The sequence below is a fragment of the Dendrobates tinctorius genome, unplaced genomic scaffold (assembly GCF_039654945.1).
Source record: "Dendrobates tinctorius isolate UK_male_01 unplaced genomic scaffold, ASM3965494v1 ptg000007l, whole genome shotgun sequence".
Taxonomy (NCBI): Eukaryota; Metazoa; Chordata; class Amphibia; order Anura; family Dendrobatidae; genus Dendrobates; species Dendrobates tinctorius.
In genome coordinates, this window is record NW_027361675.1 from 28,725,071 (window position 1) to 28,749,181 (window position 24,111).

The following is a 24,111-nucleotide window of genomic DNA, read 5'->3' on the forward strand; positions in this document are numbered from 1 at the left end:
TATTGTGCAAAGAGGATATTTAGAGCTTTAAACATTTCTGCTTTCTGCCACAAGCTTCTTTGTACTGGATATTGTCATACAGAAATATTAGAGATAATTGTTCCTACTGCATTATACACATTTTAGACGAGAGCTAGTAGCTGGATATATGTAATTATATTTTTATATCATTCCATCCACACCTGCCTAAAATGTTTGTACAGCACTATATATTTTCTCCACACTTGCCATATATGAACACATATACAGTATATATTCACACTGCTCAAAAAAAATAAAGGGAACGCTTAAACAACACAGTGTAACTCCAAGTCACTCGCACGTCTGTTAAATCAACCTGTCCAGTTAGGCCTGTTTCACATTTCAGTTATTTGACGTCAGTCAAAATCCGCCAGGTTGTAAAAAAACAGATCCGTTTCCGCTGTGGCCCAAACGGATGCCACAGGATCCGTTTTTTGACGGATCCGCTTTAGTAAGTTAGTGACTGAAATTTAAAGGAAAACGAGTCTGGGAAGAAGGGGAGAGAGAGAGAGTTGTTTTTCTTTTCACGGCTGTTCCGGAATGCTACTCAGGGGTTAAAAGCCCTGCTCCAGCGAATCTGCCAGGCGAGCGCAATATAAATTAGCGGACCATCGCTCGGAAAAAACGTTGCAGAGTCCGTCTCATCCGCCGGGCAGATGCTAAAAGTTTGACGGATCCGTCAAAAAACGGGTGGGACGGACGACCGTCAGTCAAGATCCGCCGCTAATGTAAGTCTATGGGAGAAAAAAACGCATCCGCCCCTTTTTTAGCGGATTTTTTTTCGAAGATTGGTGGATTTTGACTGACGTCAAAAAACGGAAGTGTGAAACAGGCCTTATGAAGCAACACCAATTGTGAATCAATTTCTCCTGCTGTTGTGTAACGGGAACAGATAACAGGTAGAAATGATAGGCAATTAGCAAGACCACCCCTATAAAGGAATGGTTCTTTAGGAGATGACCACAGATCATTTCTCTGTTCTCATACCTTTTGGCTGTTGTTTTGGTCACTTTTGCATTTTGTCATTGCTCTCACACCTAGAGGTACTGTACAGCAGCATGAGGTGGTGTCTATAACCCACAGAAGTTGCTTAGGTAGTGCAGCTCATCCAGGATGGCACATCAATGCAAGCTATGACAAGAAGGGGCTGTCACTAGGACAATGGGAATGCTCTTTAATGATTGGTGGGATGCCTTTGTTTACTTGTGATCTCTGGGAGTTAGTTACAGGTTTTTGCATCTTCCTTTATGTATAATAGCGATCAGAATTAGCGATTTTGATGTCAACTTAACCATTAGTAGAACAGATACTCAGTAGGATTGTTTTTAATTATATGTTGGGATTTGTACCTTTATGTGACTATATGTGTATTTTCTATTGGTGATCTTTTAATTAGTGGGTGGTTCTTGTTGTATATAAGGGTGGCTTGAACACTTCTGTACTGTGCTTGAAAAAGGTCTCTTGACCGAAACGTCGCCACAGGAGGCAGAATAAATGTAAGACTTATTTCTTCACCACGGTCTGGGGCGCTGTCTTCTTTTTTATTGTCAAGAAGGGTAGCTGTGTCTGATAGCACAGTGTCCAGAGCATGGAACAGATGCTAGGACACAGGCCAGTACACCAGGAGACAAAGGGGGGGTTATAGGAGGTCAACAGCCCAGCAGCAGGACCGCTACCTCCTCCTTTGTGCAAAGAGGAACAGGAGGAGCAGTGCCATAGCCCTGCAAAATGACCTCCAGCAAGCCACTAACATCCATGTGTCTGCTCAAACTGTCAGAAACAGACTCCATGAGGATGGTATGAGGGCCTGATGTACTCAAGTTTTTTGACAACTCAGATGTTCAGATGATCAGAAGCTTCCAAACACATGACATCATCATATGGGCAGTCCAGAATTGTTTAACCCTTTAGCGACAGAGCTAATTTGATACCTAATGACCAAGCCAATTTTTACAATTCTGACCACTATCACTTTATGAGGTTATAGCTCTGGAACGCTTCAACGCACCCCACTGATTCTGAGTTTGCTTTTTTCGTGATATATTGTACTTATAATAATAATAATACATTTTATTTCTATAGTGCCGACATATTCCGCAGCACTTTACATTTCAGAGGGGACTTGTACAGACAATAGACATTACAGCATAACAATAATCACATAGATCATAACAGATACCAAGAGGAATGAGGGCCCTGCTCGCAAGCTTATAATCTATAAGGAAAAAAGGGAGACACGAAAGGTGGGTGGTAACAGTTGCCCTGATTGTATGGATCAGCCATAATGTTAAGTGTGTAACAGTACAGACGCAGAGGGCTAATGGATGCATAAAGCATGTGGGAACATGATGCGGGGAACCTGGTTATGGTAAAAACTTTTGGCTGTGCCACATAGGGATAGATTAGGTTAATGTGTTGAGGTGGTAGGCCAGTCTGAATAAATGAGTTTTCAGGGCACTCTTAAAATTGTGGGGATTGGGGAATAATCATATTGACCTGGGAAGTGCATTCCAAAGAATTGGTGCAGCACGTGTATAGTCTTGGAAACGGGAGTGGGAGGTTCTGATTATTGAGGATGCTAACCTCAGGTCATCAGCAGAACGGTAGGTAGGATGGTATACTGAAACAAGGGAGGAGATGTAGGGTGGTGCTGAGCCATGAAGAGTTTTGTGGGTGAGGGTAATAAGTTTGTACTGGATTCTGGAGTGGATGGGTAGCCAGTGTAATGACTGGCACAAGGTAGAGGCATCGGTGTAACGATTGGCGAGGAATATGATCCTGACAGTAGCATTCAAGACAGATTGGAGGGGGGAGAGTTTGGTAAGAGGGAGACCGATTAGAAGAGAGTTACAATAGTCGAGATGAGAATGTATAAGAGAAACAGTAAGAGTTTTTGCGGAGTCAAAAGTAAGAAAAGGTCGAATTCTAGAAATGTTTTTGAGGTGCAGAAAACAAGAGCAAGCCAGTGATCGTATGTGGGGGACAAAGGAAAGCTTGGAGTCAAGTATGACCCCAAGACAGCGGGCATGTTGCTGGGGAGTAATAGTGGAACCACACATGGAAATAGCAATGTCGGGTAAAGGTACATTAGTAGCGGGAGGAAACACAAGGAGTTCAGTCTTTGACAGGTTCAGTTTCAGATATAGTGAGTACATGATGTTAGACACAGAGTTTAGACAATCGCCGGTGTTTTCTAGAAGGCTGGCGTGATGTCAGGAGAAGAAGTGTATAACTGGGTGTCGTCAGCATAGAGATGGTACTGGAAACCAAATCTACTGATTGTTTGACCAATAGGGGCAGTATACAAAGAGAAGAGGAGGGGGCCTAGGACTGATCCTTGAGGAACCCCAACAGTAAGGGGAAGATGAGGGGAGGAGGAGCCAGCAAAAGATACAGTAAAGGAGCCGTCAGAGAGATAGAAGGAGAACCAGGAGAGAACGGTGTCCTTGAGGCCAATGGAACGGAGCATAGTGAGAAGGAGCTGATGATCCACAGTGTCGAATGCTGCAGAGAGATCCAAGAGAATTAGCATGGACTAATGACCATTTGATTTAGCTATTAGTAGATTGGGTCGCCCGCCAGGGCCGTGAGGTACTCGGTACCGGGACGGTATCTCAGAGGGAAGTGTCACAGTAGCGGTGACCTGGTCCATGGCCCTGGGCATCCATGTAAAAGGGGTAGAGTGATGGGGATAAAGTTGTTGAGATGATTCGTGACGCCACCTGTGGTTTCTGGTCAGTTTGACCAGCGCTGCAGGGTTGCCTCTCTGGGATAGATGGTGTGGTGCAGCAATGATGTTGTAAACCTCGACAGGTAGGGCTGTAGTCCCAGGGCAGAGTAGATGAGGTTGGCAAATGAGGAGATAGTAAGGAGAAGTAGATGGTGCAGTGTTAGGCACAGAGATGTAGCAGTGCTGAGTGGGTTGGCGCAGGAAGACAGATGAATGCAGTTCCAGTTCTTTTACTCACGTTCTTGGCACAGACAGGTGCCTGCTTCCTTGCTGCGGTCTACAGATCAGGGGCTCAGCCAACTCCTAGGCAGATGGAATTAACCTCTCCAGCTCTCCCTTTCGTGTGCCTGTTCTGAACGTCTCCTCACTAGCGCTTATACTGAAGTACTTGTGGTTGTGTGTTAAACCCAAGTTCCTCCTTTCAGATGTTTCTTCGAACTCTACTTGTACGGCAGACAGCTGGAGCCTGCTTTGGGAACTCCTTGCTATCAAGTCCCGGCTCACTCACGTTGCTGTTGTGCCCCCAAGTCTTAGGTGGGAATAAAGTGGTGACAACTTCTATTCCTCCGGTGTCTGCTGCAGGACCATCAATATCCATACAACCTCGGGGACCGGACCCCGGCCATGAGCTTATAACTTGAGGAAGGGCTCCGCTCCGACCCTAGTCCTTAGTTCCTTTCATCTCCTTACGTTCTGCACTAATCTTTCTTTCTTCTGGAGAATCAGGCTTTCTATATCTCTTTCCCGTGCCAGCAGCTTCAGGTCACTGAAGTCTGCTGCAGCACCTCCTTTACTCCATCCCTCTCTGGGGAGCTTCTCTCACAGACTGACTTAGTCCTAATATTCTCCCGCTCTCTTGTAGAGTCTAAGCTCCACCCACCTCCCAGCACTCTTCGTGTTCCAAGCAGGGAGCCACCAAAGGTGCTTTGCTACACTACTATGTTGTGTGGGATGCAGGTGTTGGAGGCTGGTCAGGTGTTAAAACCTTACCTGGAGAGTGGGATACTACACCTCAGGAGGAGGTGCAGTACCTCTGTGGCGACTGAACCCTCAGGGGCGCCACAAGATCATTAGAGACTTTAGTGAGGGCAGTTTCAGTAGAGTATAAAGAGCGGAAACCGGATTGGAGAGGGTCGAGAAGAGAGTTATCAAAGAGATAGCGGATAAGACGGGAGTGGACCAGGCGTTCCAGGAGTTTAGAGATGAAGGGAAGATTAGAGACAGGTCTATAGTTAGCGGCACAGTTTTGGTCGAGGGATGGTTTTTTAAGTAGTGGATGTATGATGGCATGCTTAAATAAGGAGGGAAAGATACCAGAAGAGAGAGAGGTTAAATATTTTAGTTAGGTGAGGGGTGACAGCAGGGGAAAGGGGCTGGAATAGATGTGACGGAAATTGGTCACTGGTGCAAGTGGTTGGGCGAGAAGATGCAAGGAGCCTGCTTACTTCTTCTTCTGTGACTGGTTCAAAATCAGAGAGTTGATGCAGTGGATGCAGTGGAGGAGGGAGGACAGTGCATGGTATCAGGTGATTGGGACATAATTTCCTGTCGGATCTGGTCAATTTTTTCTTTGAAGTAATTGGCCAGATCGTCAGCTCGAAGCTCTGTGGTTGGGGCCTGTACTCTTGGTTTGAGTAGAGAATTAAAAGTGTCAAAGAGACGTTTAGGGTTAGTGGACAGTGAGGTGATGAGGGTGTTGAAATAGGTTTGTTTTGAGAGGTGAATGGCAGTGTTGTATGTTCGAAGCATATACTTATAATGGATGAAATCTTTGGGTAGGTTGGATTTTCTCCACAGACGTTCGGCGCACCTGGAGCACCGCTGCAGGAAACGTGTTTGCAGGGTGTGCCAGGGTTGTCGCCATCTGTCTTGTGGTGTTCTATGTATAGGAAGTGCAAATTCATCCAGGGCACTTTGAAGTGTTTCATTGTAATGCTTCAATGCAGAATCAGGACATGAGAGGGAGGAGATAGGGCCAATGAAGACTGCAAGTTCTTCATAAGTTTCTGGGTGTTAATGGCCTGTATGTTTCTATAAATATGGACAGTGGGAGTGACCTGAGCAGCCTGGCAGTTCTTGATAGAGAATGAAAGAAGGTTGTGGTCAGAGAGCGGGAGAGGGGAGTATGCAAAATCATCCACTGCACAAAGCCGAGAGAAGACCAAGTTGAGGGAGTTTCCGTCTTCATGCATTGGAGAATTAGTAAGCTGCAAAAGGCCAAACGAGGAGGTTAGAGATAAAAGGTGAGTAGCAGATGGGGAGAAGGGAAGAGCAATGGGAATGTTGAAATCGCCCATGATGAGGGTAGGGATGTCACAGGAGAGAAAAAGTGGAAGCCAAGTGGCAAAATGATCCAGGAACTGATGGGAGGGGCCGGGAGGACGATATACCACTGCCACTCGCATGGATAAGGGGGTGTAGAGTCTGACGGCATGGACCTCAAAAGAAGGGAAGACAAGTGAGGGTACTTGAGGGATAACCTGAAAGGTACATTTTGGTGATAGGAGCAGACCAACGCCTCCACCTGCTCTATTGAATAATCTTGGGGTATGGGAGAAGTGTAGTCCCACCACATGAAAGAGCAGCAGCAGCGGTAGTGTCTGTCTGCTGGATCCAGGTTTCAGTAAGAGCCAGAAGGTTAAGAGAATTAGAAAGGAAAAATTCATGAATCAAGGAGAATTTGTTACACACTGAGCGAGAATTCAAAAGGGCACAATTAAGAGACAGATGGCAGGCAGGGAATATTAATAAGATTAGAGGGGTTTCTGAGTGTAGCAGTTGGGGGGTTTGACTTTCTATAACATGGGGGACCAGGGTTGGGAGCAATGTCTCCTGCGACTAGGAGAAGGAGGATAGAAAGAGTGAGCAGGTGGTTAAGTGATTTGTGAGAGCGTCTCTGATGTTGAATGGTGGGACTGAATGGATCTGTGCTGTGTAGCAATGTGAAAAGACTGTGAATGCTATACATAGGAGCGGAAAGGAGTGAGGGGCCAATATGGACGGAGTGTAGAGAGTTAATACCAGGGCGGTGGATGTGTGTAAATGCAGTGGCCAGGATATAAATTATACAAATGCATATGGTAAATATTTACAGTACAGTAGCCCAAATGTAAAGGGAATAGATTTATTTATTTGTCTCACCTGTCTCCTGCCCAACTGCCATGTTATAACTGCCAGCGTACTTTGATACATGTACATAAATGCCCCCCTGCATAAATGCCTTCCCCAGGCTAGCTCTGAATTTATAGAAGGCCAGTTCTAAGATCTTCCTTTTATTTTTTACTCTTCTTACTCGTTAGCAATCAATCAAACTAAGTTAGGACAGCAGGACACAATAAATGTATTTAGCAGATAAACAAGTGTCCAGGCCTACATGGATCATAAACCACTTAGAAAAGTTACTTGACCTCAATAGCATAAGGGGACAAGCAGGGTGAGTTGAAATAACTATATACCATTATATATGCTGCAAAGATGAATGATAGAGGTTGGACACATGCAGGATTCAGTGAAGTTGCATTATATATGCTGCAAAGATGAATGATATAGGTTGGACACATGCAGGACTCAGTGAAGTTGCTGGAAATAGTTAAATACCATTATATATGCTGCAAAGATGAATGATAGAGGTTGGACACATGCAGGATTCAGTGAAGTCGCTGGAAATAGTTAAATACCATTATATATGCTGCAAAGATGAATGATAGAGGTTGGACACATGCAGGATTCAGTGAAGTTGCTGGAAATAGTTAAATACCTGTATGAAGAGAATAGAGATGCGTGTTAGATTCAGCCATGTTATAACTGCCAGCGTACTTTGATACATGTACTTCGATTACATGTACATAAATGCACCCCTGCATAAAATGTTAGTGGTAAAATTTATTTGATAGATTTTACATTTATTTTCGAAAAAACAGATATTTGGCAAAAATGTTGAAAATTTTGCAATTTTCAAGCTTTTAATTTTTGTACACTTAAATCAGAGAGTGGTGTCACACAAAATAGTTAAAAAATAACATTTATCACATGTCTTCTTTACATGATCACAATTTTGGAAACATAATTTTTTTAATTTTTTTGTTAGGAGGATGTTATATGGGTTAAAAGTTGACCAGCGATTTCTCATTTTTCCAACAAAATTTGCAAAACCATTTTTTAGGGACCATCTCATATTTGAAATGAGTTTGGGGGTCAATATAACAAAAAATACCCAAGAGTGACGACACCATTATAAAAACTGCACCCCTCAAGGTGCACAAAACCACATTGAAAAAGTTTATTAACTCTTCATGTGCTTTACGAGAACTAAAGTAATGTGGAAGGAAACATTTTACTTTTTTCACAAAACAATTTACTTTGGAACCAATTTTTTTTATTTTCACAAGGGTATCAGGAGAAAATGGACCACAAAATTTGTTGTGCCATTTCTCCTGAGTACGCCGATACCTCATATGTGGGGAAAAAACATTGTTTGGGTGCATGGCAGGGCTCAGAAGGGAGGGAGCACCATTTGACTTTTTGAACGCAAAATTGGCTGGAATCAATGGTGGCACCATGTCACGTTTGGAGACCCCCTCATGTACCTAAACAATGGAACTCCCCAATTCTAACTCTACCCCTAACCCTAAAACACGCCTACCCCTAATCCCAACCCTAACCATAACCTTAAACACAACCGTAACCCCAACACACCCCTAACCCTAATCCCAACCCTAACCACAAACCTAAAACTAACAGACCCTTAACCCTAATCCCAACCCTAACCATAATCCCAACCATAACCAAAACCCTAACCCTAGCCCAACCCTAACCTTAGCCCCAACGCTAACTTTAGCCGAACCCTACCTTTAGCCCAACCCTAGCCCTAGCTCCAACCCTAACCCTAGCCCATCAGTAACCCTAAATTTAGCCCAACCCTAACCCTACCTTTAAACCAACCATAAGCCTAACTTTAGCCCAACTCACATTAGCACAACTCAATTTAGCCCAACTCTAACCCTAATGAAAAAATGGAAATAAATACATTTTTTTATTTTATTTTTACCTAATTAAGGGGGTGTTAAAGGGGGGGTTTAATTTACTATTTTCTTTATTTTGATCACTGTGATAGGGTCTATTACAGTGATCAAAATGAACCAAAGGGAAAAATTTCCTATTATTGCGCATGCGCCTGCCATTTTCTCCCGGAAGAAGACGCCAGCGGCCCGGGGAACTTCACGGGGGGATGCAGGGACACCGGAGGTACCGGGGGGGATAAGGAGACCCCATTTCTTTCTCCTCTGATGTGCGATCAAATCAGAGGAGAGAGAAATTAAATGGGAAATCGGACTTTTTATTGCACCGTTAATAACGGCGATCGTAACACTGGAGTCGGTGAAAACAAATCTGAATCATGTTCTCTACCTCCGGTAGCCAAGACCCCAGAGAAATACCGACTCTGGAGGACGTTACCCACTTATCTCTTAGCGCTGATAGAAAGCGGCGCTGAGGCATAATTACCCCTATCTGCCGCAGTTAAAAGGCGTAGCGGCGGTCGTTAAGGGGTTAAAGGCATAGTAATCATAATGTATATAAACTTTTGACTTTGCAGTAACTAGTAAGTAATAAAAAAAATGTCTTAAAACATTCTCTGCATTTGGCATATATTAATAACTAGCTGGAGAACTCAGCATTGCCCAGGCATAGTAACTAACTACGATTACAGTAGTTTTAACAAATTATAATGATTATCTCTATATATATAAAGCTGAGTGTAGAGCCACATTAACTATAATATCCCACATCATCCCATCAGCCAGAGCTACCGGACTACTAGCCCTAATATCCCACATCGTCCTGTCAGCTAGAGCCACCGGACTACTACCCTTAATATCCCACATCATCCCATCAGCCAGAGCCACCGGACTACTACCACTAATATCCCACATCATCCCGTCAGAGCCACAGGACTACTACCCCTAATATCCCACATCATCCCGTCAAAGCCACAGGACTACTACCCCTAATATCCTACATCATCCAGTCAGCCAGAGCCACCAGACAAGTACCACTATTATCCCACATCATCCCGTCAAAGCCACCAGACTACTACCCCTAATATCCCATATCATTCCCTCAGAGCCACCGGACTACTACCCCTAATATCCCACATAATCCCGTCACAGCCGCTGGACTACTTCCACTAATATCCCACATCATCCTGTCAGAGCCACCGGACTACTACCCCTAATATCCCACATCATCCCATCAGCCAGAGCCACCGGACTACTACCACTAATATCCCACATCATCCCGTCAGAGCCACCGGACTACTACCCCTAATATCCCACATCATCCCGTCAAAGCCACTGGACTACTACCCCTAATATCCTACATCATCCAGTCAGCCAGAGCCACCAGACAAGTACCACTAATATCCCACATCATCCCGTCAATGCCACCTTACTACTACCCCTAATATCCCACATAACTAGTGTTGAGCATTCCGATACCGCAAGTATCGGGTATCGGCCGATACTTGCTGTATCGGAATTCCGATACCGACTTCCGATATTTTTTCAATATCGGAAGTCGGCATCGGAATCGGAAGTTCAAAGTTGATTGACAGCCTGACGTCATCATGATGCGCGGTGTGTGCGCATCATGATGCGCCGTCATTTCGGGCCTTCCGGGGGTCTCTGCCGGCCTGCCGGGGGGCTGTGTGGACTGCCCGGGGTCTGTACCGGCCTGCCGGGGGGCTGTGCCGGCCTGCCGGTGGTCTGTGCACCCTGTGGGGGTCTGTACCGGCCTGCCGGGGGGCTGTGCCGGCCTGCCGGGGGGCTGTGCTGATGTCCGGGGGTCTGTGCAAGCATCGTCCGATGGGACTACAAGTCCCATCTGGCGATGCCTGCTACCATGACAGTGATTGACACATTAGCCAATGATGGGACAGTAGTAGTCCCATCATCCGGCTAATGTGTTAAATGTTAAAAAAAAAAAAAAAAAAAAATATACTACATACATACTACATGCTACATACATACTACATATATACTACATGCATGCTACATACATACTACATGCTACATACATACTACATATATACTACATGCATGCTACATACATACTACATGCTACATACATACTACATACATACCACATACATACTACATACATACTACATACATACCACATACATACCACATACATACCACATACATACTACATACATACTACATACATAACACATATATACTACATGCATGCTACATACATACTACATGCTACATATATACTACATACATACTACATACATACATACTACATATATACTACATGCATGCTACATACATACTACATATATACTACATACATACTACATACATACTACATGCATGCTACATATATACTACATGCTACATACATACCACATACATACTACATACATACTACATACATACTACATGCATGCTACATACATACTACATGCTACATACATACTACATATATACTACATGCATGCTACATACATACTACATGCTACATACATACTACATATATACTACATGCATGCTACATACATACTACATGCTACATACATACTACATATATACTACATGCATGCTACATACATACTACATGCTACATACATACTACATATATACTACATGCATGCTACATACATACTACATGCTACATACATACTACATATATACTACATGCATGCTACATACATACTACATGCTACATACATACCACATACATACTACATACATACTACATGCTACATACATACTACATATATACTACATGCATGCTACATACATACTGCATGCTACATGCATGCTACATACATACTACATACATACTACATGCTACATACATACCACATATATACTACATACATACTACATACAATACATTCATACAATACATACATAGACATACAGTACATATAACATAGAGTAACATACTTACCAATACTTGTCACATTGTTCCCCGAAGCCATTGTCTTTTACGGAATAAATATTAACATAACAAACCACAAAAATACTCACCCACGATCCGAAGCAGTCCATGAGTGTGTCCCACGACGATCTTGGGTAGAGAACTGCAGCATCAGCTGTTGCTGCCGTTCTCTACGGGCTGCAGGAATCCAATGACGGAAGGTAGGTATCCTTCCGCACTGTATTCCTCCGCCACTTAAAAAAAAAAAGTCCCTAGTCTCACTTTATGCCATTGCTGTGTGGGAAATTCCCACGCAGCAATGGCATAAAGTGAGACTAGGGACTTTTTTTTTTTTAAGTGGCGGAGGAATACAGTGCGGAAGGATACCTACCTTCCGTCATTGGATTCCTGCAGCCCGTAGAGAACGGCAGCAACAGCTGATGCTGCAGTTCTCTACCCAAGATCGTCGTAGGACACACTCGTGGACTGCTTCGGATCGTGGGTGAGTATTTTTGTGGTTTGTTATGTTAATATTTATTCCGTAAAAGACAATGGCTTCGGGGAACAATGTGACAAGTATTGGTAAGTATGTTACTCTATGTTATATGTACTGTATGTCTATGTATGTATTGTATGAATGTATTGTATGTAGTATGTATGTAGTATATATGTGGTATGTATGTAGCATGTAGTATGTATGTAGTATGTATGTAGCATGCATGTAGCATGCAGTATGTATGTAGCATGCATGTAGTATATATGTAGTATATATGTAGCATGTAGTATGTATGTAGTATGTATGTGGTATGTATGTAGCATGTAGTATGTATGTAGCATGCATGTAGTATGTATGTAGTATGTATGTAGTATATATGTAGTATGTATGTAGCATGTAGTATGTATGTAGTATGTATGTAGCATATATGTAGTATGTATGTAGCATGTAGTATATATGTAGTATATATGTAGCATGTAGTATGTATGTAGTATGTATGTGGTATGTATGTAGCATGTAGTATGTATGTAGCATGCAGTATTTATGTAGTATATATGTAGTATGTATGTAGCATGTAGTATATATGTAGTATGCATGTTGCATGCATGTAGTATATATGTAGTATGTATGTTGCATGTAGTATATATGTAGTATGTATGTTGCATGTAGTATATATGTAGTATGTATGTTGCATGTAGTATATATGTAGTATGTATGTTGCATGTAGTATATATGTAGTATGCATGTTGCATGCATGTAGTATATATGTAGTATGTATGTTGCATGTAGTATATATGTAGTATGAATGTAGCATGTATGTAGTATGCATGTTGTATGTATGTAGCATGTATGTAGCATGTAATTTTTTTTTTTTTTTTTTTTTTTACATTCAACACATTAGCCGGATGATGGGACTACTACTGTCCCATCATTGGCTAATGTGTCAATCACTGTCATGGTAGCAGGCATCGCCCGATGGGACTTGTAGTCCCATCGGACGATGCCTGCACAGACCCCCGAAGCCTGCACAGCCCCCCGGCAGGCCGGCACAGCCCCCCGGAGCCTGCACAACCCCCCGGCAGGCCGGCACAGCCCCCCGGCAGGCCGGCACAGCCCACCGGAGCCTGCACAGCCCCCCGGCAGGCCGGCACAGACCACCGGAGCCTGCACAGACCCCCTGGCAGGCCGGCACAGCCCCCCGAAAGGCCCGTACAGACCCCAGAGAGGCTGTACAAGGGAAAAACAGGATTTTTCTTATTCCGATACCGGAAGTCCCATAGACTTGAATGGGACTTCCGGTATCGGAATCGGCGATACCGATACTTTTTTTTAAGATCGGCCGATCCATTCCGATCCGATACTTTGAAGTATCGGACGGTATCGCTCAACTCTACACATAACCCGTCACAGCCGCTGGACTACTTCCACTAATATCCCACATCATCCTGTCAGAGCCACCAGACTACTACCCCTAATATCCCATATCATTCCCTCAGAGCCACCGGACTACTACCCCTAATATCCCACATAATCCCGTCACAGCCGCTGGACTACTTCCACTAATATCCCACATCATCCTGTCAGAGCCACCGGACTACTACCCCTAATATCCCACATCATCCCATCAGCCAGAGCCACCGGACTACTACCCCTAATATCCCACATCATCCCACCAGCCAGAGCCACAGGACTACTACCCCTAATATCCCACATCATCTTGTCAGCCTGGGGTCAGAACCAGAGCGCTGAGTGGAATAGTCCTAACTTCCATACCATGGATCCCTTTAAGAGAGGCCTGTCGTCAGAACCAGAGCACTGAGTGGATTTTCCCTGACTTCCATACCAATGATCCCTTTAATTGAAGCCTGGGGTGAGAATCAGAGCGCTGGGGGAGTTAACCTAACTTCCATACCAGAGATCCCTTTAAGAGAGGCCTGGGGTCAGGACCAAAATACAGAGTGGATTTGCCCTCACTTCCATACTGGGGATCCATTTAAGAAGGGCCTGGGGTCAGAACCAGAGCGCTGAGTGGAACTGCCCTAACTTCCGTACCAATGATCCCTTTAAGAGAGACAGGGGGCAATGCCAGAGCATTTGAAGGCAATTGCCCTGACTTCCATACCGGGGATCCCTTTAAGAGAGCCTGGGGTCAGAACCAGAACGCTGAGTGGAATTGCCCTAACTTCCATACCAGGGATCCCTTTAAGAGAGGCCTGGTGTCAGAACCAAAGCACTGGATTGATTTGCCCTGACTTCCATACCAATGATCCCTTTAATAGAAGCCTGGGGTCAGAATCAGATCGCTGAGGGATTTACCCTAACTTCCATACTGGAGATCCCTTTAAGAGAGGCCTGGGGTCAGTATCAAAGCGCAGACCGGATTTGCCCTCACTTCTGTACCGGGGATCCCTTTAAGAGGGGCCTGGGATCAGAACCAGAGCGCTTAGTGGAACTGCCCTAACTTCCATACCAATGATCCCTTTAAGAGACCCTGGGGTCAGAACCACAGAGCTGAGTGGAACGGTCCTAACTTCCATGCCGGGAATCCCTTTAAGAGAGGCCTGGGGTCAGAGCCAGAGCGCTTAGTGGAATTGCCCTAGCTTCCATACCAATAATCCCTTTAAGAGACCCTGGGGTCAGAACCACAGCACTGGATGGATTTGCCCTGACTTCCATACCAATGATCCCTTTAAGAGGGAAGATGTGCCTATGGGATGGAGGATGTTTGATGGCTATATGGGCAGGGAGGGGGGGATTCATTTCTGTCATGTGCTCTCTACTCCTTTCTGAAGGGCAGACAATGGCTGGGAGCTTATGTTCCCAGGGATACTAGATTTCTCCCACCCTGTCAGTGTCTGCTGAAGTGTTGTGGAGTGGGAAAACTGTTGCTCATAGCAATCAATCACAGCTCAGCTTTTTTTAAACAGCTCTGGTGAAATGAAAGATGCTTCGTGATTGGTTGGTGATACACACATATACATACATTCAATTTTATGTATATATCGACTAGCTGAAGAGCCTGGCGTTGCCCGGGCATAGTAACTAACTACGGTTAGTTATAACAAATTATAATGATTGTATCTATATATATAAACCTGAGTGCATAGCCCGCCCACTCCGCATAGCCACATTCACTATAATATCCCACATCATCCAGTCAGCCAGAGCTACCGGACTACTAGCCCTAATATCCCACATCGTCCCATCAGCCAAAGCCACCAGACTGCTACCACAAATATTCCACATCATCCCATCAGAGCTACCAGACTACTACCCTTAATATACCACATCATCCCGTCAAAGCCAGCGGACTACTACCCCTAATATCCCACATCATCCCGTCAAAGCCACCGGACTACTATCCCTAATATCCCACATCATCCCATCAGCCTGGGGTCAGAACCAAAGCGCTGAGTGGAATGGTTTTAACTTCCATACTGGGGATCCCTTTAAGAGAGGCCTGGTGTCAGAACCAGAGCGCTGAGTGGATTTGCCCTGACTTCCATACCAATGATCCCTTTAATAGAAGCCTGGGGTGAGAATCAAAACACTGAGGGATTTACCCTAACTTCCATACCGGAGATCCCTTTAAGAGAGGCCTGGGGTCAGTACCAAAGCGCAGAGTGGATTTGCCCTTACTTCCATACTGGGGATCCCTTTAAGAGGGGCCTGGGGTCAGAATCAGAGCACAGAGTGGATTTGCCCTCACTTCTATACCGGGGATCCATTTAAGAGGGGCCTGGGGTCAGAACCAGTGCACTGAGTGGAATTGCCCTACCTCTATACCAATGATCCCTTTAAGAGAGCCTGGAGTCAGAACCAGAGTGCTGAGTAGAATTGCCCTAACTTCCATACCGGGGATCCCTTTAGGAGAGCCTGGGATCAAAACCAGAGTGCTGAGTGGAATTGCCCTGACTTGCATACCAATGATCCCTTTATTAGAATCCTGGGGTCAGAATCAGAGCGCTGAGGGATTTGACCAAACTTCCATACGAGAGATCCCTTTAACAGTGGCTGGCATTATGGGCACAGTGGCTGGTACTGTGGGCACACTGACTGGTACTGAGGAAAAGAGAGAAAAAAAACAGAGAGAGAAAAAAAGAAAGGAAAGTGAGAGAGAGAAAGAAAGAACAAAGAGAGAAAGAAAGAGGGGAAAGAAAGAACAGAGAGAATGAAAGAGGGGACAGAAAAAAAGAACAGACAGAGAGAAAGAAAGAAGGAAAGAACTGAGAGAAAGAAGAACAGAGAGAGCAATAAAGAGGGGAAAGTAAGAACAGAGAGAGAGAACAGATAGAAAGAAAGAAATAAAGAAAGAGTGGAAAGAAAGAACAGAGAGCGAAAGAAAGAACAGAGAGAGAAAGAAAAGGGAAAGAAAGAAAGAACAGAGAGCGCGAAAGAAAGAACAGAGAGAGAGAAAGAGGGGAAAGAAATAACAGAGAACTAACAGATAGAAAGAACAGAGAGAAAGGAAGAACAGAGAGAGAAAGAAAGAGGGGAAGAAAGAAAGAACAGAGAGAGAAAGAAAGAAAGAACAGAGAGAGAATGAAAGAAGAGAAAAAAAGAAAGAACAGAGAGAAAGAAAGAACAGAGAGCTAAAGAGAAAGAAAGAGGGGAAAGAAAAAAAGAACAGAGAGAGAAAGAAGAAAGAACAGAGAAAGAGAAAGAAAGAGGGGAAAGAAAAAACAGAGAGCAAAAGAAAGAACAGAGAGAGGAGAAAGTCGTAGTTACTCACCGGTTAACGGTATTTTTCAGAGTCCATGACAGCACCACCTGAGAGAGGGGATCCGCCCTTCAGGAACAGGAAATCCTACAGATGCATAAGGGTGGCACCTCTCCCACGCATCAGTTGGTCTACAGAGCACAAGAGGACCACCGAGGTTAATAGCATAATTTATGTACAATACTTTACACAACTACTAATTAACAGTGTACATATAAGAGGAAGAAGTGCACACCCAAATCAAACTAAAGGGAGGGAATATACGGGTGCTGTCAAGGACTCCAAAAAATACCGTTAACCGGTGAGTAACTACGACTTTATTCGATCGTCCATGACAGCACCACCTGAGAGAATTACAGAGAGTAATAATTACTTTAGGGAGGGACTACAGCCTGCAGAACCCAGTCCTGCGGTTTATCTGCGGATTTGCCTGCGGTTTTGCACTGCGGTTTCATACCTCATAATGGATGAGGTGTGAAACTGCAGCGTTTCTGCACAAAAGAATTGACATGCTGCGGATTGTAAACCGCAGCAAAACCGCGCGGAAAAATCTGCAGCATGTGCACAGCGTTTTCCAGTTTACCATTGAAAACAATGGTACTGTACAACGCACCTAAATCTGCTGCGGACCCGCAGCTGCAGAAACGCTGCGGATCCGCAGCAGAATCCGCACTGTGTGCACATACCCTTAGAAGGTTGCGGCTTTGGAAGTCTGCTGTGGTGTTTTCTTTTCTTTTTATGTGCAGAGCTGTTAAGGACAGGAGATGTTGCTCCGCCCATTGAAACAGCCGCTCTGCTACTTTCATCAGGGCTCTGGAACGAGTCCCACCTTGGTGGTTGATGTAAGCCACGGTGACCTAATTGTCGGAGAATATTCGAACATGGTGACCCTGTAGATACATAAGAAGGTTTTTAACTGCCTGCTCTACGGCTGTTAGCTCTTTCAGGTTGGAGGATATTACCAACTGTTGGTACTCCCATAGGTCCTGGATTAAGACCTCCCCCATGTGGGCCCCCCAACCCATAGGGCTTGCGTCTGTGGTGACTACCCGGGTTATGTTATATTCCCAGGGCACCCCTCTGGCTCAGTACCGTAGCTACCGGGGGGGCAGAGGGGGCGGTCGCCCCAGCCCTGCTCTCTGAGGGGGCCCACCGGAGCTACACTAATGTAACTGTATCGGCGTGCACAGCACGCCAATACAGTTACATTCTGCGGCAGAGCAGGGAGAATCGATCTCCCTACTCTGCCACACGGCCGCTATGGGCCCCTGAGAAGGCAGTGGGGGGCCCCGGTGCCAGCAGTGGGCTCACAGCCAGCAATGTCATCCTGAGTTAATCTGTGTGCACAGGACCTGTGATGAGGTCACACGAGGGGCGGAGTCAGGGGGTCACATGATCAGGGACTTCAGTGGCTGGTTGCAGGACTCTGCTGTGCTGGTTGTCATGCATTGGTGCTGGATAAGGTGAAGTGTGGGGTCGGGAGGGGTTTACAGCCAGGTGGATGTAGCAGAGCTGTGTGTATATGAGGTGTACAGAGCGGAGCTGTGTGTGTATGAGGTGTACGGAGGAGCGGAGCCGCGTATGTATGGGGTGAGCGGAGCGGTTTGTGTACAAGGTGTTCGGAGCGGAGCCGTGTGTGTACAAGGTGTACGTAGCGGAAACGTGTGTGTACGGGGTGTACGGAGCGGAGCCGTATGTGTACAAGGTGTATGGAGCGAATGGGGGGTGCTGCCTTATACTACAGTCTGCCTATAGGGGATGGGGGGTGCCTTATACTACAGTCTGCCTATGGGGGGAGAGCTGCCTTATATTACAGGCTGCCTATAGGGGGGTTGGGGGGTGCTGCCTTACATTACAGTCTGCTTATGGGGGGGCTGCAATATACTATTGAGTCTGCCCATGGGGGGGCTGCATTATACTGTAGAGTCTGCCTATGGGGGCTGCATTATACGATATTGAGGACTATCTGGTGTATTATACTATATGGAGGCTATCTAGGGGGCCATCATACAATGTGGAGATTATTGAGGGGGCCATCATACAGTGTTGGAGTCATCATTGGGGGATACTAAGGGGTCAGTATGTATACAGTGAGGGGGCATATTACTGTGTATAGGGGAGCTGTACAGGGGGGACTCAGGACATTAATAAATGTAAAGTGGGCACTTATTGTTATAGGGGAACTCAGGTTACAGTGACTGTCAAACGGGGCACACAGAGGGCAATATTACATTCTAGGAGACAATATGTGGGCACTGTTTTCATGGGCAATTGCACCCGGCATTAATATATTATAGAGGGATGCTTTAGAATTTAGAGGTCACACAGAACCACACAGTAGGTGCAGTAATAGGGACACATACAGCTGCAGCGGCTCAGTATTGGGGTATCAGGTGCAGTAATAGGGACACATATGGCAGCAGCGGCTCAGTATTGGGGTATCAGGTGCAGTAATAGGGACACACGGCAGCAGCAGCGGCTCAGCATTGGGGTATCAGGTGCAGTAATAGGGACACATACGGCAGCAGCGGCTCAGCATTGGAGTATCAGGTGCAGTAATAGGGACACATATGGCAGCAGCGGCTCAGCATTGCGGTATCAGGTGTAGTAATAGAGACACATACGGCAGCAGCGGCTCAGCTTTGGGGTATCAGGTGCAGTAATAGGCACACATACGGCAGCAGCGGCTCAGCAATGGGGTATCAGGTGCAGGAATAGGCACACATACGGCAGCAGCGGCTCAGCATTGGGGTATCAGGTGCAGTAATAGGCACACATACGGCAGCAGCGGCTCAGCATTGGGGTATCAGGTGCAGTAATAGGGGCACACATGGCAGCAGTGGCTCAGTATTGCGGTATCAGGTGCAGTAATAGGGACACATACGGCAGCAGTGGCTCAATATTAAGGTATCAAGTGCAGTAATAGGGGCACATATGGCAGCAGAGGCTCAGTATTGGGATATCAGGTGCAGTAATAGGGACACATACGGCAGCAGCGGCTCAGTATTGAGGTATCAGCAGGATGAGGAGTTTGTGCAGGTTGGGGATAGATGGTGATGGGGCTGGAATATGAGAAGTGAAACATGTCTTTGTTGTATTCTCTGTAGCAGAGTCGTGGCTGGAGAAGTTGTCATGTCGGTCTGGGCCAGATCGAAAAGACGTGAATAGTGAACGATTCCATCAGAAAGAACGTCAGCGGTAAGGCACTATCTGTAACTGTGCAGTAATCACTTGTATGTTTTGTAGGACTGGTATTTACCACTGACCATGTAATATCCATGTTGGTCTTTATATTGGGATTATTTTCAGTAACAGCGCAGTCATCTCCTACATCCACTATTATGGTGCGTCACCGAGTTGTAATCAAAGTTACCTAGTTAGGGGCCCACTCAGAAGTTTCACCCCCCCAAAGCAAAACCCTAGCTATGCCTCTGCTCTGGCTAGATTGTTTTCATCTAGCCACCAATCAAGGGACTTCAGAGTATGTTGGGACAAAGTCAACTGGCCTTCTAGATAACCGCCCATGATTTTTTGATGACGTAAAACCTCACCCTGTAGCACCCTTGTATGGAACTGGGCCCACCGGACCGCGGGGATGCATGACAAGAGAGAACCTAGGAGGGACATCGCCTTCCTAAGAGACATGGTGGGGTTATTGGAGGCGTTCGAGACCTGATGATGTAGGAAAACTAATTTTTCGGGTGGAAGACGACACTCCTGATTCCACGAATCTAGGGTTAGGCCCAAGAACTGCAGAACTCTCATGGGCTGTAGACGGGACTTCTTAATGTTTAGTAGCCACCCTAACCGTGCCAGAGCTGATTTTGCTATTTGCAATTGATCCTGACATTGGTCTGCTGTTCTGCCTACAATAAGGAAGTCATCCAGGTAGGGGATTACCAGGATGTCTGCTTCTCATAGATGGGCCATAACCTCCGCTATAACATTAGTGAACACCCGGGGGGCGACTGCTATTCCAAAGGGAAGGGCGACATATTGGAAATGCTGCAATGACGCCTCTAAATGAACCACCACTCTAAGGAATCGCTGATGAGACGCATGGATGGGTATATGGTAGTAGGCGTCTTTTAAATCCAACACCACCATAAAGCAGTTTTCAAACAGTAACTTTATTGTGGAATTGATTGTTTCCATTTTGAATGGCCGAATGACCAGGTATTTGTTGAGTGCCTTCAGGTTGATTATGGTCCTGTAAGAATTATCCGGTTTATGGACCAAAAATAGGGGGGAGTAAAAGCCTTCGCCCTTCTCTGCCTCTGGTACCTTTATCAGTACTCCTTTATGGCATAGGTCATGGATTTCGGTCTCTAGGGCAGCCTGTTCCGACAGGGAAGACCTGAGCGGGGTGACCTTAAAACTGTTCCGGGGGCATAGGCAAATTCTAGCCTTGGACCTGAGGCTACCAACCCCAGGATCCAGTTAATGTTTGAGATCCGCGACCAGGCTTGGTAGAAGGTCGATAGTCTACCTCCCACCGGAGCCGCTAGTCATTGGGGAGGTTTCTTGGCCTCACGGGATGCTTCCTGGCGTCCCCCTCCAAACATAAACCCGGTACCTTTTTTCTTTTTATCTTCCCATCTGCCCCGGTCTCTGGATGATCTTCTACGAAAAAATCTCTTCCTAGCAAAGGGACGTCTATAGGAAGGGGTGGGCAGGGAAGGGAATTTCTTTTTATCGTCGCCGGCTTTCTCCAGGAGTTCATCTAGGACTGGTCCAAATAGATATTCCCCCTCACACGGGATGGAGCAAAGTTGGGATCTGGCCTGGATATCCCCGGGCCAGCACTTTAGCCATATAGCCCTTCGGGCTGCATTTGATAGACATGCGGCTTTGGCCGCCATTCTTGCCGAATCTGCCGAAGCGTCGGCTAAAAAGGCTGCCGCATTCTGGATGGTAGGTAGGGTCTTCAAGATAGATTCTCTCGAGGCTCTGTCCTCTAATTGTGATTCCAGCTGGTCCAGCCAGACCATCATAGATCTGGCTGTACAGGTAGCTGCTACTGCCGGTCTCAGGGTGCCAGCTGACATTTCCCATGTCCCTTTCAGGTAGGAGTCTGCCTTCTAGTGGATCTTTTAAAGAAACCATGTCATCAAAGGGAATAGTGGATTTTTTGGATGCTTTAGCCACTGCTGCGTCCAATTTCGGGGCTTTGTCCCATTTGTTCACCATGGGGTCCTCAAAGGGATATCGCAACTTAAAAGCTGGCGGTAGGGAGCCTTTCCTTTCTGGTTTCTTCCATTCCCTATGGGTCAGGTTTTGGACCTTGTCGTTTAACGGGAATGACCTACGTTTCCTGGGGTCTAAACCACCGAACATTAGGTCCTGCGCTGAACGTTCTGGTTTTGTGTCTGTTACTCCCCTGGTAGCCCTAACTGCCTTGACTAGGTTGTCCACTTGTTCTAGGCCTAGGCAGAAATGACTGGCGTCTTCCTCTGAAGAGGATGCTGACGAGGAGGTCGAGGACTCTGCGGAATCTTCATTTCCTCTAGGGTCAGCTGAGGAGCCCGACCCTGAGAAACTTGCTCTCTTTCTTTTCCTAGATGACTCCCCCTGGGATACGGACTTTAGGGCTTTAACCTCCGTCCTGATAATTTCCCTTTGACACGTAGCGAAGTCAGGGGTTTCTTCCGCCACCTGTAGGAGTGTGGAAAGGGTAAGGAAGTATGTATGGTAATTTTTGGGACTACTCCCTCATTTCTTTTTTTTTTTTTTTACCATCTGCCGTATACATGACTGGCACAGTTTTTTAGGGTAGACGTCCGGCAAGGGGCATTTGCAAAGGGCGCACTCCCTGTTTTTTGCCTTGTCAGCGCACTTCCTCCCCTATAGGAGGAAAACATAAGGGGAACACAGCATCAGGGCAAATTCATGAAGATCTCTTACCCTGAGCAGAAGGCATAGGTACCGGATCACGGGGGGGCAGCTGGATCCTTCAACCTGGAGGAACTTCTGTGACCGGATTGTCCAGTTCGTTTTTTCTTTTGCTGGGAGCTGGTCTGGGACCTCTCTGAGGTACGTTCCTACTCTCGGTCCAGCTGGGTCACAGGAGCTTCTGGCTCGTCCATTGCTGCACATGAGCTAAAGCCGCTCTGCAGCGTTTCTGTGCCCTTTTTTATACTCCCCCCGGAAATCCGGGTTAACAGGTGTCATGGCCAGGTGCTAATTCCCCCCCTCCCCCTCCCGACGTCTATGGACTCTCCTCCCTGCGCTTCGCTCCCCCGCCCCCGCCGCTATGCCGGTGCCTGCGCCGCCGTGCCCGGCAACGCACAGGGGAGAAAAGCCGACCGGCATCTGACTTCCGGCCCGGCGCTACCGTCCCCGCCCCTCGCCGGCCGCGCCACTTCCGGGCTCCGCCCGACCCGGCATGGCGCTCCTCGCATGCCACCGAGCCACAGCCGCTGGCCCCCTACCGCGACCGGACCATAGAGAGACCGCACCAGGAGGCCTGGGGATCAGGGTCCGGGGGGATCTATACTCACCTGCCGGTGCTGGCCCTAGAGACTGGCATCCGCCGGACCCCGCTCCCACCTGCTCCACACACTGTCGTGGAGCCCTGCCCAGGCCCACCGTGGCGCTTCCAGGGGACCCCGCACTGCCCGAGGTAGGAGGCCGCCCCGCTACCTGAGTCGGACAGCCGGCCTGGGGATTCCATGATGATACAATCTGTAGGGAATCCTGTCCTCCAGGAACAGGAAACCAACTGATGCGTGGGAGAGGTGCCGCCCTTATGTATCTGTAGGATTTCCTGTTCCTGAAGGGCGAGAGAAAGAGAAAGGAAGAACAGAGAGAAAGAAAGAGGGGAAAGAAAAAAAAGAACAGAGAGAGAAAGAACAGAGAGCGATTAAGAAAGAGGGGAAAGAAAGAACAGAGAGAGAGAGAAAGAAAGAGGGGAAATAAATAACAGAGAGAGAAAGAGGGGAAAGAAAGAACAGAGAGAGAGAACAGAGAGAAAGAAAGAACAGAGAGAGAGAAAGAGGGGAAAGAAATAACAGAGAGAGAACAGAAAGAAAGAAAAGAGTGATAAGGAGAAAGGAAGAACAGAGAGAGAGAAAGAAAGAGGGGAAAGAAAGAAAGAACAGAGAGAGAAAGAAAGAGGGGAAAGAAAGAAAGAACAGAGAGAGAATGAAAGAAAGACAAAAAAGAAAGAACAGAGAAAGAAAGAAAGAGAACAGAGAGCTAGAGAGAAAGAAAGAG

The 24,111-nt window shown here is 46.3% G+C and overlaps 1 long non-coding RNA gene across 2 annotated transcripts in view; it reads left to right on the forward strand.

Moving 5' to 3' along the window:
• Positions 1-7,114: 7,114 nt before the first annotated feature.
• Positions 7,115-24,111, forward strand: part of LOC141085870 (uncharacterized) — a 34,620-nt gene continuing 17,623 nt past the window's right edge. The window contains exons 1-2 of one of the 2 annotated variants that reach the window (XR_012231433.1): positions 7,115-7,184; positions 20,004-20,094. This is a non-coding gene — a long non-coding RNA (uncharacterized lncRNA). Of the gene's footprint in view, positions 7,185-18,276; positions 18,360-20,003; positions 20,095-24,111 lie in introns of those variants that run through there. The other variant, XR_012231430.1, reaches the window with a different exon arrangement.